Source organism: Mycteria americana, chromosome 17, assembly GCF_035582795.1.
Source record: "Mycteria americana isolate JAX WOST 10 ecotype Jacksonville Zoo and Gardens chromosome 17, USCA_MyAme_1.0, whole genome shotgun sequence".
In the NCBI taxonomy this organism is placed as follows: domain Eukaryota; kingdom Metazoa; phylum Chordata; class Aves; order Ciconiiformes; family Ciconiidae; genus Mycteria; species Mycteria americana.
The window spans coordinates 4,395,918-4,410,440 of NC_134381.1; the positions used below are offsets into that span (position 1 = coordinate 4,395,918).

Sequence of the window (14,523 nt, forward strand, 5' to 3'; positions counted from 1 at the left end):
TTGTAAGAAATAAGATGGCAGATCACTCAGGATTTTTGCTTTCAACCATTTGCCCAGAATTTTATGGATATACTGCAGAAATGGGAAATGCAAATGCATTACCAACCTTATACTACACGTGGGGAAACCCTGTTTAAAAATCTTGCTTTAGAGTTGAACAAGATCATATCTGCATGGACTGAGGCAGTTTCCTTACTCATACTCTGAGTCAGACGTAGCAACTGTTTTAACAGGACACAGAGCACAAGTTACTATGCCCTGCCTCTCTGTTGATATGGATCTGAACTGGCTCATATCAGGCTTTCTTGGAGCACAAGAAGTGCAAATAAGGTCTGCCTGCACTGTCATTGAAAACATGCCCTTGACTCCACACTGCTCATAGAGAATCTCTTTACTTTTTGCTATTTAGGCTATAACAAGCTATTACTCCTTTGTGAAGGAGAAGCATTCTCAGGTGTAAGGAAGGCAAGGCAGAGGAGGAAGGAAGAGACTGGTGCAAAGACAGGGAAGAAACAGAAGAGACAAGTGTTACTGAGAAGTAAAATATACAAGGAGACTGAGATCTGAGTCTGATGCAAGACTCCATAAGAGCTTGCATAGCCTGAAAATGTAACTGGAGAGCTGTTTCTGACAGGCATAGGTAGGGCCTGATTCTTGATGGTGGCATCTTAATGGACAGGCTGGCATCTTGGGGGAACATCTGGCAAAGGCTCAGGTAACCAAGCAGACACAGAGGGTCTCTGGAGAGTCTTTTAGGGAAAAGGAAACATTCTGGACCATAGAGGGAAAGAGGAGAAATTCAGAAGTGAGAGCTGAGGTGTTATAAACAGACATTAGTAAGACAGTGTAGCAGGGTCTGAGAGGCAGAGTCACCATTGCTTACTGAAAGACAGAAGTAAAAGGATTCAAGAGGTGAGGCACAGAGATGGGATAAAGGCCAATAGCAAATCTTTACTCTTAAATCTGTTCTTAGGTAATTTACATGTGAAAAAGGCTCAAAGGGAAAAAGCAGTGCAATGTAAAGTGGGATGCTGCATTAACCTTTTAGCATTTCCATTCATGCTTACCTTCCTCTCGTCTGGCATGTTGGTAGGACTGGGCTTCAGGAGAGCTGGCCCTCTTTTCCCTACACATTGCAACTCCTATCAACATCTGTAACTGCACCATGCATCCCACAAGCAAATGTAAACTTTTGTGGATAAATCACTTCGATGCCAACACCAGTAACTAACTTGTAATTTAAAACACTTCATCCCATCCACTGTAACATAAGTCAGTCTGCAAGGTTATGCCAGCTCTTGAAGGCATAACCTTCAAGGACAGATACAGGAAGAGAGGATAAACCAGACTTTAAAAGTCTACACTAGAGAAGCAACACTGCAAACAGCTGCCCCACCTTCATTAAGTACTAAAACAAAGACTGTTTCTGCCACCTTGCTGTCTCTGCAAATCTGTTTCACTAATGAAATCCCTTCCCAAAGCACTGTTGGCCTCAGCTGAAATAAGTTTACCTGTTTTTTCCAGCTATACAGAATTAGAGCAAGCCAGAGAAGCATCATCTTGCTTCTCAGCTTGAGAAGTAAGGACAAGTCCCCTTTTCAATCTCCTCCATCAAGAAAAATCAATCTCTGCTAAATAGAAAAACAGTAAAGCTCATAAATCCCTGCCCCTACAGTTTCTAGGAGACAGAACCGGAATTGGAAATGAAAAAGTTTCTTATAAAAATCACAAGTCAACAACATTATTGTATTGCAACATCAATGGCTCATTGATTAAAAGAAACATTTGTTCTCATGCAGAACTCATTTAACATCCTTTGTATCTATCACTGTGAAACAAAGAAAAAAGCCCCTAATAATCAAACTCTCATTACCTCCCTGTTTTTAGTACTCCCTCCCCTCTCTCATGCTCATGTCATTTGTGCTTTCTTTCCATCTCCCTTCTTTGCACGTTAGGGCAGTCATCTAACTTCTCTGTCAGTTTTGCAGCTTTAAGTCAGAAATTTTGGATCCTCATAGGAATGAGGAGATACATACCCAGTAATGACTATAAGACACTATGTTCAATAACAAAAAAGTCAAAAGGCAGCCCTTCCTGTGAGACATATAATTTATCTCATTTTGTGGAAACAGAGGCACACAGAGGTTAGATGTCTTGCCCAGGGCTTCAGTGAGTCATTCTAAAGCCAGAGGTTGGACCCAGAGCCCTGAGCTCTTGCTCCTTTGCCTTAATCAATTAACCACTTTTCCTCCTCAGGATTTATTTCCCCTTTCATGACTGATGACTCAGCTACTGTGTAAGGAGGACATTATATTATACTGCTTCATGATGAGAGGCTAATTCCTCCTCGACACATGCTGTTGGGTATAACATGACCCAATGTTACCGAGATAATCAGTCCATTGTCTCAGTATGTTAATTGAGACAAATGGTGTAATGAGTCATGTTTAGGTGTCTGCTTCAATGTTTCCTCTTTGTTTTCTGCTCCTGAGATTAATGTCTTCATTCCTTGGAGGTGACTGCTGGTGTTCCTCCTCTCTGAACACTACTGCTGGGATACTGCGTGTGCTTGTGCTATCTCATTTGCAAAATATTCTGCTTATTCAGATTTGCTATTTTCAGAGTCTTTGGAGAATTCTTTTTCCATGCCAACTGTTTTTGAGGGTAAAAGCAAATGAGAGGAATGGAATCAAAACAACAACTCCTTTTCCACCCCCGTCTTTACACTTGAATCAAAAATGTGAACCCATCATTTATAAGCTTCTCCATTTGGGATTATGTTTAAATTCTTTTATCAGCCGAACATTAGTCAGCTGTTAATCCGGGGCATTTCTGTCTGAGCTTTCAGTACGGGAGCCAGACACCTTCACCCACAGGGCCATGGACTGAGGAACAGAGGGCAAACAGCAGTACCCGATTCCTTTACAGCAGGGCCTTGTATTGGTATTTGTCATGTTAATGTTTTCACCTTTGCAGGGGAGTCAGTTCCCCACAACCAGCTGCTTGAAAAAAACCCATCTAAATCATTCCTCCAGAGAGCAAACCCACAGCTTCCAGAGCTGAAAACACAGGCAGTTAAAACTTGAGCTAAAACCCTAAGCCAAGACTGTGACACTTCCTCACTAATAGATAGCTGAAATTTAGGATCCACTAGTTTTTCCTCTTGTAATCCCAGTATGTTGCAATCAAAGCACAGCAAAAAGATTTCCTTTGGTCTCTTCAGCTGTGTCTTAGGCAGCTGAGTCTTGTTTCTCCCCAGCTGGTAAAACACAGCACAGCAAAGGCAGTCAGAGAGGCACTGTGACTCTTACCCACAGATGGGACCAGTGGTCATCCTCTTTGCTTGCATTCCCTGAAGGCTCATCTAAACACCCTTTGCAAGCAGCCACATACTTCTGCCCATATTTGAGGCTGGCTAGACATGAGCCTACTTCAGGCTAATAGTCATATGGGTCCTTTTACACATCCATCAAAGCCCCAGGGTTGTTGGCACATCAGCATGGCTGCACAGCTTCTAGACAGAGGCCAATTCACACACAGGTGGCTTAAGCAGGCACTTAAATACATGCATAAAACCATAGAGCCAGGCTCTGCATTTCTTCAGATAGATCTATTTCTCTGTTTCAAAATCTCACCAAGAGGGAGAAAGGAAATAGCCCTTATATAGACCCCTGCACTTTTTCTCTTTAAGGACTATATAATCCCACATATCATTTGAGAGTATTCAGCAGATGCAGCTGAATTCAACAGTTGCACATTTTTCCCTCAGCTTGCAATCAGTGGTTAGACGTGAACAACTAGTCCTCTCAAATCAAAATATTGTTTAGTGTTAACAGCAGAAGCTAAACATAATATTAAAGCTGGAGGATTTTTAACATAGCAAAAGGCTTTGAAAGAATGCCTCCTATTCAGTCGAAATTAAAATCTTCCCTAAGACATCCACTGTGAATTAAGCCAAAGTATGCACAGAAAAAACCCCAAATATCCCAGAGAGCTGCACTGTAACCATCCATGGTCATACTCAGCATCAGTAAATTACTGCATATCAAGCACGGCCACAGGGGAGTTTAGCAAAAGTTGTTTAAGGATTTAACAAAAGGGCGCAAGTCTGTGCATAGACAAAACTCAAAGCAGGGCTAGCAAAGTCAATATGGTGGAATTTATTGCTAAAGGCAGTAGCAAAAATGGTGAAAAATTGGCTCTTTTGACAAATTCTAAAAAAAATACCATGCTAGCCTTTGCAAGATCACATATCTCATCAGAAACATCCATGTCTCTACCAACCCATACACAGTTGGGCTTTCCATGGGGGTCCCTCAAATGCAGTAGGGTAACATCAGCCACACACAAGACAGCAGATACACTCATATAGAATATGATCCGTATGGAGGCTGCTGAGGTACAGCTGACATAGCTTTATAAGAAGCAGAACTTGGCCCTGTGCTTTGCACTCTCAGTTGAGACAGGTTAGAGGAAGACAGCAGCATCAGAGGGGAGCAGAGCACTCGTGCATTTGGATGTAAACAGTAGTTAATGATGAAGCAGCACATAAGTAGTGATCTGTTGTTACACAACTTTATTCATCAGGATTGTGTGGAGGTGTTAAAAGCTAGAAGTAGTGACAACTCTTGGTCCCAAAATAGAGCCTTAACTCTTTAGCAAGGTGCCTCCCCTCCCCACCCCCCATGAGGCAGAATTACCTGATTTGGATAAAGATAGAAGCTGCCACTGGGGTATCTCTTAGCTGACCCCAAGTACATGGTTTCAGTTATGCCCTTCATAACTGATTAAATTCCAGACTTGTTTGGATTTTGTTTCCAGCCTGGAAATACAATATATAAACACAATACAATCACATTTGAAACAAGTTCTGATGAAGAAGTTTGTTTCCTGGTAAGTGGTTAAAGTGCCACCAAAATATTTGGCTGCCACTGTAAAGAAAGGGGTTTCCCCTCTATGCTGGGCTAGCTAAAATTGAAAAACAGCTTTATGGGTTCTTTCTAAATGTTTAAATAAGGACACGTCAGAAAGTTCAGTCTGAAACAAGAAAACACTTTTTTTTCCCCTCTCCATTGCAGCATTCTGTAATTTCCATCTGACTGTTCAAGGCTGGTCCTCTCTCAGGGACATAAATACCCAAGGGAAGCTCTAAATACCCAGGCACTACAAAGACATTTTATTTGCAGTATTATTCAGCTGATGTTTTTATATAGTAGATGAGAGAGACTAAACCAGGCCATTAGCTGCATAAACAACCCAACTCTGTTTCAGTTTTGTCTCTACCACACTATTTCATTTTACAACACTATTTCAGTTTTGTCCCTACAACTACACATCTCTTACTGTACTAAGCTAAAAAGCTGAATTATGTCAACACACCAAACTCTGACCCTTATTGCAGGGAGGGAAGAGCAAACATTAGAATAACTGAACTTGAACTTTATAATGAGCAAGTTAAAGGTAACGCCTGCTATTTGACATCTGGAGTTTAATCATTGGGGATTAGGATAAAGCTAGGTACCCTAATACCCACTCCTTCCTTCAGCCATTCTATCATGCTGAATGGGCTACAGTACGCACAAGTAGAGCTTTGCTACAGCATATTCAAATTCAATTCGCAAACCCTTGAGGAGACACAGAAAATATATCATTCCTACGTGTACAAATGATGCTCTTTATGGCTTTTTGGCCAAGTATGCCCATTTAAGACCCTTCCTTCTTGCTGCCAAAACAAACACAATCCCTGTTTATTATTTGAAGAACAATCAAATTACATGTTATTCAGTTTTCACTGAATTTATATGACCCTGCACAATGACTTAAAAAAAAAAAATCCAGATAAATTCTACCAAAGGATTCGAAGTGAAGAGATGAAATGCAAGCTGGGCAGATGAAAGAAGAGTTTCAAAGCCAAGGTCAACATTATTTTGAGAAACGCAGAAGTCTAAGCTGTCTTCTCTTAACTGCTGCCCACCCCACTCTTGCCTGCTGCCCTGCCCATCACAGACCTTCCCGTTACAGCCTCAGACACAGTCCTGAGTCTGGTCATTGGACTCAGGAGTACTGCAAAACCTCTGCAAGGACCAGTTAACATCCCAGTTAAGACCTACAGCTGCAAGAGAGAGAATTTGTTCTCTTGGAAGCCCTTCAGGTCCCCTCCTCTGCCCCCCTTTTTTTTTCTTTGTCTGTTTTCAATGCAAAAGCAGTTTTCAAAAAACAAAGGGTCCAGTGAATGATTTAATAAATTCTGGATTAAGTAAAAACTAAGTTGTGCCATACACTTAACTCAAACAGCTGGAATCTCTCTCTCTCTTTTCAATGGGCTCTAAGAGGAGAGGAAGGAAGGGGGGAAAGAAAAAAAAAAGAGAAGAGAAAGTGTTTTAAAGACAGCAAAGCTCTACTGCAGATTTCCAGAGAATCCATGAGGAATTATAATCCTTAGAGAAAGATGAACAAATGGGGACTACGCACAAAATAATTTTCTGGTGTGTGGTAGGGGAGGTGGAAAAAAAGGTGTTGGGTAACAGTGACAGAAGGAAACACCAGAAACACAGAAAGAAAAGTGCCAGTGACGAGATCACTCCTGTTAGAAGCTGACCTTTGACGGGGCTCTGCAGAGCAGATGCAGCAATTCTTGCCTTGTAGATGCAGTGCTGTGTTTTGTAATTGGACGTTGTTGGAGGGGGGTTGCACAGTGAGCTCTTTGTAGTGGTTTCTTTAATAGTCTCCTATTCTTCCCAGGGCTGCCTGCGGAGGATGGAAGGGAGGCAGAGGGCAGGGTAAGATGGCAGAAACATTTCAGAGGGCTGGGAGAGAGAAGGGAATAACAGCAAAATAGATTGCCCCATGGGCTGCAGTGGCAAAAACATACACCAGAGGTTTGAGGGCTTGGAAAGTTGAAACAGAGGATTTAAGTTCAAGGCAAGATAACATTTTCATTTTAGGAGCTCAGACTATTTACATTCCAGTTGTAGCTGTGAATGAGCCTGGATAACCCACTGCCCCAAGCACCCCTCCATCTTCTTGGGCTGACAGGCTCAGCCTGCACCAAGCAGGAAGCTAAACTTTCATTTGTTTTCTGACCTGCTGTCATCTCTGTCCTGAGAAAGGCTCTATGCAGGTAAATCACTCTGCCAACCTCTTCAAGGAAAATGCTTTATCTTTCCTAGCATTCGAGAGCCCAGTTTCCCAAAACATAACTTTACTTCTACACTAATTCAATTTCTTTCATTTTTTTTCAGATTTTATTTCAGTGAAATCGGAGAACAACAGAAGCCTAAGGGCTCTATTAGATGTGTTCACCTTCAAGGAGAATTTGATAGAAATGGATAATCCTGCTACAGACTGTTGGGAGTTTGTTCAAGAAACCACACACATACACACACCTTACTGTGTTTAGGTTTTGCAACTGTTCAGATCCCGTTATTTTCATCCTTGATAAATTCTGTAAGACATTTTGATAGTAACAGCTACCCTCTGAGTTTCTTTCTCCCTTTAAGTCACCTATGCTCTCTCATGCCTTCTCCCAGACTACCGTCTCTAAATAAACAAAAACATTCACAACAACTGAAAGAAGAAAATTTGGAAAAAGATGCACAGTTTCCACACTGTTTGTTTTTTCTTTTTTTTTTTTTTTTTTTTTAAGTCTCAGGGTATCAATCAGTCCCTCCTGGACATGAGAACAGAAAGGTAACTCTAGCAGAGCATCACTACAAGTGTCACACCTTCAAAAAGAAGTTTCACTGATTTTAAACAACTCCTGTTTTCAAACACCAGTAGAGGACATGCACACAACCATATAACCTGTGATGACCTGGAAAACACTTTGCTTGCTTCCTCAATTCTTTGTTCACTTTTGTGCTTGTGACTTTTACCTCTCAGTTTGGATAATGGCAACTGTTCCAAATGCACATCCTTGCATCCACCCATATTATAGGTGCTTAAAGATGTGGACTTGGGATTCAGTCATGTGCTGATACGGCTTGCTGCTGTATCATACGGGTCTGACATGCACTGCCATGACCTCAGCTGTCACGTGCAGCCAGTTGCCTGGTCTGTTGATTTGCCAGCCAGTACTATGTGGCACACATGACAAACCAGAGAGCAACTGTACCTAAGGATATACCAAAATCCACACAGAAGCTAGTATGGTACTGTAGCTCCTTATAAGTAAATATGCACCATCGTGTGTGTACTATGCAATCAGGTGCATCAAGTACCAGACCAACAGCAAAGTTTCAAGATCTGCAGTAGGGAGACAGTCTGCTAAAGCTAGACTCAGATCCTTTCATGCCAAGTCCTGATTTCTTATAGGAATGCCTCCTTCGACCTTATCCCATTTGGACACCATCTACCTTGAATTATTCTTTCCTTTGTGCAAGTAAAAAAAGGCAAGCTGCGTTCCTAGGGAACATCAGTCTTATGATCCCAAGATTTAGTCAGCTTCCCCAAATAGTACCAGCTGAGGGGAAGAAACACAAATACCCCCATGGCCATAATAGTGCCTGTTCCCCTTTTATATTTGTACACAGCCAGCTCAAGGGAAAGTAAACACACAAGGCAAGCGATCAGGGTTCATCACCCTTCTCTGTCCAGGTTCCAAATGCCTGTGTTTAAGGCAGTCATTGTAACCATCCAGGAATGCTTCTATACTCACATGCTCAAAAGATCTTCCACTTAGAAATCTTCCCTGTTCCAGCAGGAAGAAACTGTGTTCTTCCGCTTAAGTGAGTTATAGCCTGATAATTAGAGTACCTGCCTGGATGCAGAAGATACAGGCTTGAATCTTTTCAGGAAAGGATTAGTTGCTTTTCTTTACTTAGATCCAAAGCACACCAAGTATTTGCAGTAAAACAAGTTTATGAACAGATGGTTACATTCCAGAGAGAAATGGGAAATACTGAAAAATAATTCGGTTCAACTAGGTATCAAAATCTGGGCCAAGAATAAATAGGCAAACAATTGCTGAGACAATCCATCTATTTAATCCGTCCTGTTCCCGATTAAAGCGCCTTGTTTTTTTCTTCTACTTCCAACCCAGTTTCTTTCTCCACACCCTTTTCCCAGTTCCCTCCTAATTTCCTCTCATTCTTTCAGCTTCCCCCCCAGATTGCTGGGCCAGGCCATTGCAGCTGGCAGTGACAGGCTATACCCCCCTCCTTGATGCAACTTGCTGTCATGTTAACAACTCAGGGTACCCTCATGGATCTACTGGACTCATGCAAAACCTTGACCTGCTGCTTCCCTGAAGCAATGCAAAATTTAAGCAGCAGAAACCTCCCATTTCACTAGACGTTGCAGTATTTTTTTACAGGGACTGATGTCAGCTTGAACATGTGGCAATTGGAAAGACAACATTTGTACTCTGGGAACAGCAAAAGCTGTTTCCTTTGCTTTGTAACTAGATCTTCAAGTTGGCCTAATCCATGTGCTGCATAAAAAGGCTTATTCCTCTTAGCCTCAGTCACTCCAGTTGCAAAAAGAGACTGTCAAAATGCTCTAAAGGGTTTCCTTAAGCCTGTTTTGTGGCATAAACCCCAAAACTTACCAACAAGTGGATCATATATAATTGAAAGGAGTCCAGCAGGGTTAAACACTGGCTGTGGATCACATGAGAATGGGCATACCTTTTGCAGCTCTGGAATGGGAATGTTGTGAAACATTTGGAATCCAAAAGCAGGAATCGCCTGCACCTCCAATCATAGCTAGGGTCAAACTCATTCTCAGGAAGTTAGATGGTTCTAATTCTTCCCATTATGCTTTGCATGTCCACCTAGAAGTGTAAGCTCCCTTCATGCTGTAAGTCTCAGCTTTTCAGCAGCTTGTTGGGTGCAAACAGAGAAACCAAGAGGCCTGTGGTTGTCTCAGTGTCTCCTACACAAAGTGTGGATAATGGTGCTAACCTCTTTTGAGAGCTACAATGAAAAGTGCCACACGAGAACATTACTAACAGGAGATGAGTGCTTTCTAAAGTTTTGTCCCATATTTTACAGGAAAAATATGCCTGTAAGCTCTGGCGTGAAAAAACTTTTTAATTCCAAGTTTGCTGTGAAATACAGAAAAAACATTGCATGAGCCAGTTCTCCCATTTTGTAAAAATAAATCGCAGTATGAGATCCACATGGACTACATTTTCTCCTGGGCCATTCTTCCCCTAGTGGGAACTAAAACAGATTTCTAAAATTTTCCCAGTGGGAAACATTCTGTGATGTCTCTACTCCACCACAGCACCATCGCATCAGAAACCATGCAGTCCTTATGCCTAATTTTGTTTTAACAAAGTTTATTCATGGGCCATCTTATTTTCATCAGCACAAGAAAATCCTTGAGAGCAGCTCTGCATTCAATTTCTTCATTGGCAAATTCTGTTTGAGATTACCCCCTTCCCACCTCAATAAATTGTTTCTAATGTCCTAGGCAGAGGGGTTTTTTACCTTCATTTGTGGCAATGCAATTCTTGATTAGATTACACTTTAAACTAGGTCTGTGAAGTGGTCTGCAACTAACTAATCTAATGTAAGTACCAGTGCATAAATCCATACCACTTCTCTTTGTAATTCCCCCCCCACACACACATGCACATCCCTGCATTGTTTTGCTGACCTAGTTTAGAAAACCTCTGTTCCCAAAAAGTTATTCAGTACAAGTGAGTACAAATTTAGCAGGGTGACAGTGTGTAGAGCTGGGAACTGTTTTTATCATGAGCTTTCCTATGAGAGGAATCTTAACAGCACATCATTAAATTGAAATTATCCTTAAGTTCTGAGTCGCCTTGAGACATTTTGCGTGGATGTATTACATCCTAGGTTGTGGACACACAAAATAAGTAATTACTTATTCCTCATTAAGAAGGCACAGAAATGAGTACTTATGCTTTGACTATCCTATCCAGCAGAAACATTTTGAGAACTGCAACAATTAATCCAACCTCAGAGTACAAAATGTTCATAGTTTTCTCTAAAAATAAGGTATCTGCTTTCCTCAGGGAAGTTGAAACTTCAATTAGAGAGCTGAAACTTTCAACTGAAATTCTTAATTTTAAGTTCTGCTTCAAAATATAAGGGTCTTCCCAGGGAAGTATTTTCAGTGCTTTTCAATTATTTGAGAAAAAAATTTTGGTGGAAAAAGTTCTGACTAGTGCCAGTAATTACACAATCTGTCATTAGAAAAATGTAACATCTGCCATCCACAGCACCTTATAACCATGATCTAGTTTCTGCTTAGGAAAAAAGTCATTGTGACAGATGCAGTAGCAATGTATGCACAAAAAAACCCCACAGAAACAATACCATCTTTAGATACATCAAAAGATCTAACAGCAGCACTTGTTGCTATGCTGATTATGCACAGGAAGAAGTATCTCTGAAGGCCCTTTTTGCCTTTATCAGGAGGTTTTGCAGACAGCTGCTTGTTATTGTCTGCCCATACCATTCCATGAATAGGGGACACACTGAAAAATAAGTTTTTACTTGCTTTATCTCCTATTCCAAAAAAAAAAATCACAAGAACTCAAAGGAACACCTCCCAGCCACCACATTATGGACTTAAGACAATGCCTAATTTTACCTGCACCATTCATATTTTGAGTTGATTTCATTTGAAGTGAAGTAGAATAAAGCTTAAAACACCCAAGCCTGTTATCCTGTATCACAATAAATTGATATGCATTGTACAGCACTGGCTGAGTAGCAGGTTTTAGGTCAGAAGCCAGGAACCTTGCTCCAAAGAAACAGGCAAAACATAACTAATCAAACAGCATGAGTTAAGTCTGGGTGTTTGTTTTGTTTTAAAAAAATTCATGCAACTATTTAGTTTGCTTCTGATATATGGAAACCAGAGGCCAGTCAGCAGGAGAACATCAAGAAGTTAAGCACTGATTTCAACTCACTTCCAGCAGCTGAGGGTTTAGTGAAGAACATTCCCTTGCCCCCAGCTTGTCCTGGGGTACAAATCCCATTAGCTCAGTATCATGAGACTACAGAGTGAAAGAGAGCACAGCTTCAGAAACTAGCCCAAAGCACTCTAAGAACCAGAGCAAATTAGTGCAAACGATGGGAGGACAGTTGCCAAAGCAATCTTTGCAGTTGTTCTCTTCTGACTTTGGGTGGCAAGAGAACGGGGGTGTTGTGCCACAGCTTGCAGCTTCACACGATGTCAAAGGGAAAGATTAGCTCATCTTTCAGTGACAGACAGGAGCCTGGCCTGTGTTTTTTCACAAACATCACCTTTCCCAAGGGAGAGAGAATTTAAACCCTTGTCTGTCTCAAGCAATAAGTGTCAGTTATCAAATGCAAACCCGTCGCCTTCCAGTCAGCACTTCTCCAGAATGACAAGCAGCTGGAGGGAAACAGCACAATAACCCATTGAGTATGAGAAAGAGAAAGCTTTTTGCCACAGGGCAGCGTTACAGGTCTTTCTGAAGCTTAAGGAAAGGTAATTAGAGGTCTTGTATAATCTGTTCCCGTCACGTCTGGGCTGTAATGGAAAAAGGACCTCCACAGCTCTTCTAAGAAGTTTAACATACTGCTGGAGACTCTCTTTACTTTAAACATATGGCATTTTCAGTGTAGTCCCCAAGCATGAATACTGTGTGAAATACTTACAGTACTGGATAACCTTTTCAGTACAATGGCTTTGCAGTTTTTGTATTTCAAACACAAATAAAAGCTTACTCAATTTAATGCCTTTTGCCATCAAAAAAGCTGAACAGCTTTCAGCCAAGTCAAACTTAGAGTAGAAGACGTGTGAAGAACATTTGCCTGAACTTGTGATGGAGAATTAAACATTGCTAATCCAATCGTGACTATTTTGGTAAAGGTACTGACAAAAACCCCAAACAAATAAACATGGTTCAAAATCTCAGCCTGGATCTACTGGAGTAAGCATCTAAAATAAAGTTGCAAATTGATGTGAAAAATGGACAAAACCAGTGCCACCTCAAAAATCCCTGCCATAATCAAAGTTCGCAAGAATTATCATAAAAGGAAAAGTTGACCCAAAATAGGAAGATATCAATCACAGCAGGAAAGGCAGTTTTCCTATGATGAAAACACTAAAAAAAAAAAAAAAAAAAAAAAAAGAAGAGGTGACAAATTGATGAATGTGGCAAAGCTAAGGAAATCCATTTTTGAGAAATGGCTTATGGCATGCTGAAAGTGCTTGATATCTGCCAGGCACAGCAGGTACGGGGGGAAGACCAGTGTGTTTCCTTAAATATGAAGGCAAAGGGAAGAGGAACAAAAGAAAATAAATAAATAATAATTTTTAAAAAGACAGAAAACATAGAGCTAGTGGTTTTCAATGTTTCCTGCAGAAGTAGTAGGCAGTACTGTTGAAATGACAGATCCCTCTCAAGAGCTTTTAAACACATTGGAATTGACTACCTCTTCCCAGGAACTCAAAGTCTAAGCAGACAAGGTAGGCAAAGAAAGCAGTGGAAAGGGGAATAATTATCCAGAATTCGTAGATGGGGAACAAAGGGACTAAGTTACTTGTCACACAATACCTTGTGTTTCAAATACCTAATCCCATAGGCTAAGCAATAAAGACCACCCTTTCTCTTGACAGTGTATTTTTAATTGCACACAATCCAAAGGAAAGGAAGGCTCTATCACTGAGAAGTATTAATCCTCCTAATTAAGTGGAGTAGTTGGAAAGCAGTTAAGAAAACAAGTGAAAGAGTGAAAGGGAACTAGCTGAATAACATCAGAAATAAACACTAGACTTCTTGCTAAATATGACAGTTCCATCAGTCAGAGGCCCCAGGGGAGTACAGTGCTGGAGACAGACTGGTATTTTTTGAGGACCATTAAAAGCCTGAGAACCACTTTAAGCAGTACAGTATATAATAGCACCAGAGCCCCACTGGAGCAGGGTACAGCAAGCGGGAGGTCTGAATTGTATCCCTTCAGCTCCCACTGCCTCAAGTAATTTCAGGCTATTTACTTGGCTTAGCATCTTCAGTAGAAATGACCGAATTTGAAAACTCATCTTAAAATAAGCATCTAAACTGAAGACATTAAAAAAATCAGTAACCATTCTGCAAATGCTTTGCCTTTTGCTTCTACATCCCAGTCCATAAATTAAAAGAATGGAAACCACCATCTTCGTAAAGTGGTCAGACATCTCTGATGGCATAAGCAGCAGTGGGATGCTCTCTTGTAATTAAGATACTTTTAAAGCTTCATTAGTAGTGTACTTGCAGATCAGCAGCTGTATTGGCAAGTCACAGGCACGTTACAAATCAGTATTAAGGAGGTTTTCCCAACTTGAATGGGAAAAAGTATTTTAACAAGCATACCCTATAGATAGTCTTTGTCACTCTTCCTCTGCATCTACAAAGCGCTTAGGGTTTCCTCCTAATAATAAGTGTTCATGATGCCTTAGCAACAATTTGGGTCTCCTTCTCAATGTTAATTAAGTTCACATTTTCAGGTCATGTACTTAGTCTTCATTGCATAGCTATCAGACTTTCTGTTCTCATGTTTTGTTATTCTTTTGCTCCCTCCTTTCTTTCAAGCTTGG

General features: G+C 40.9%; 1 long non-coding RNA gene across 1 annotated transcript in view; it reads right to left on the reverse strand.

Moving 5' to 3' along the window:
- Positions 1-1,077: 1,077 nt before the first annotated feature.
- The window catches only part of LOC142418286 (uncharacterized), a 28,496-nt gene continuing 15,050 nt past the window's right edge, over positions 1,078-14,523 (reverse strand). The window contains exons 2-4 of the long non-coding RNA XR_012778241.1: positions 6,599-6,747; positions 4,701-4,822; positions 1,078-1,126 (exon numbers count right to left, since the gene is read on the reverse strand). This is a non-coding gene — a long non-coding RNA (uncharacterized LOC142418286). The remainder of the gene's footprint in view (positions 1,127-4,700; positions 4,823-6,598; positions 6,748-14,523) is intronic.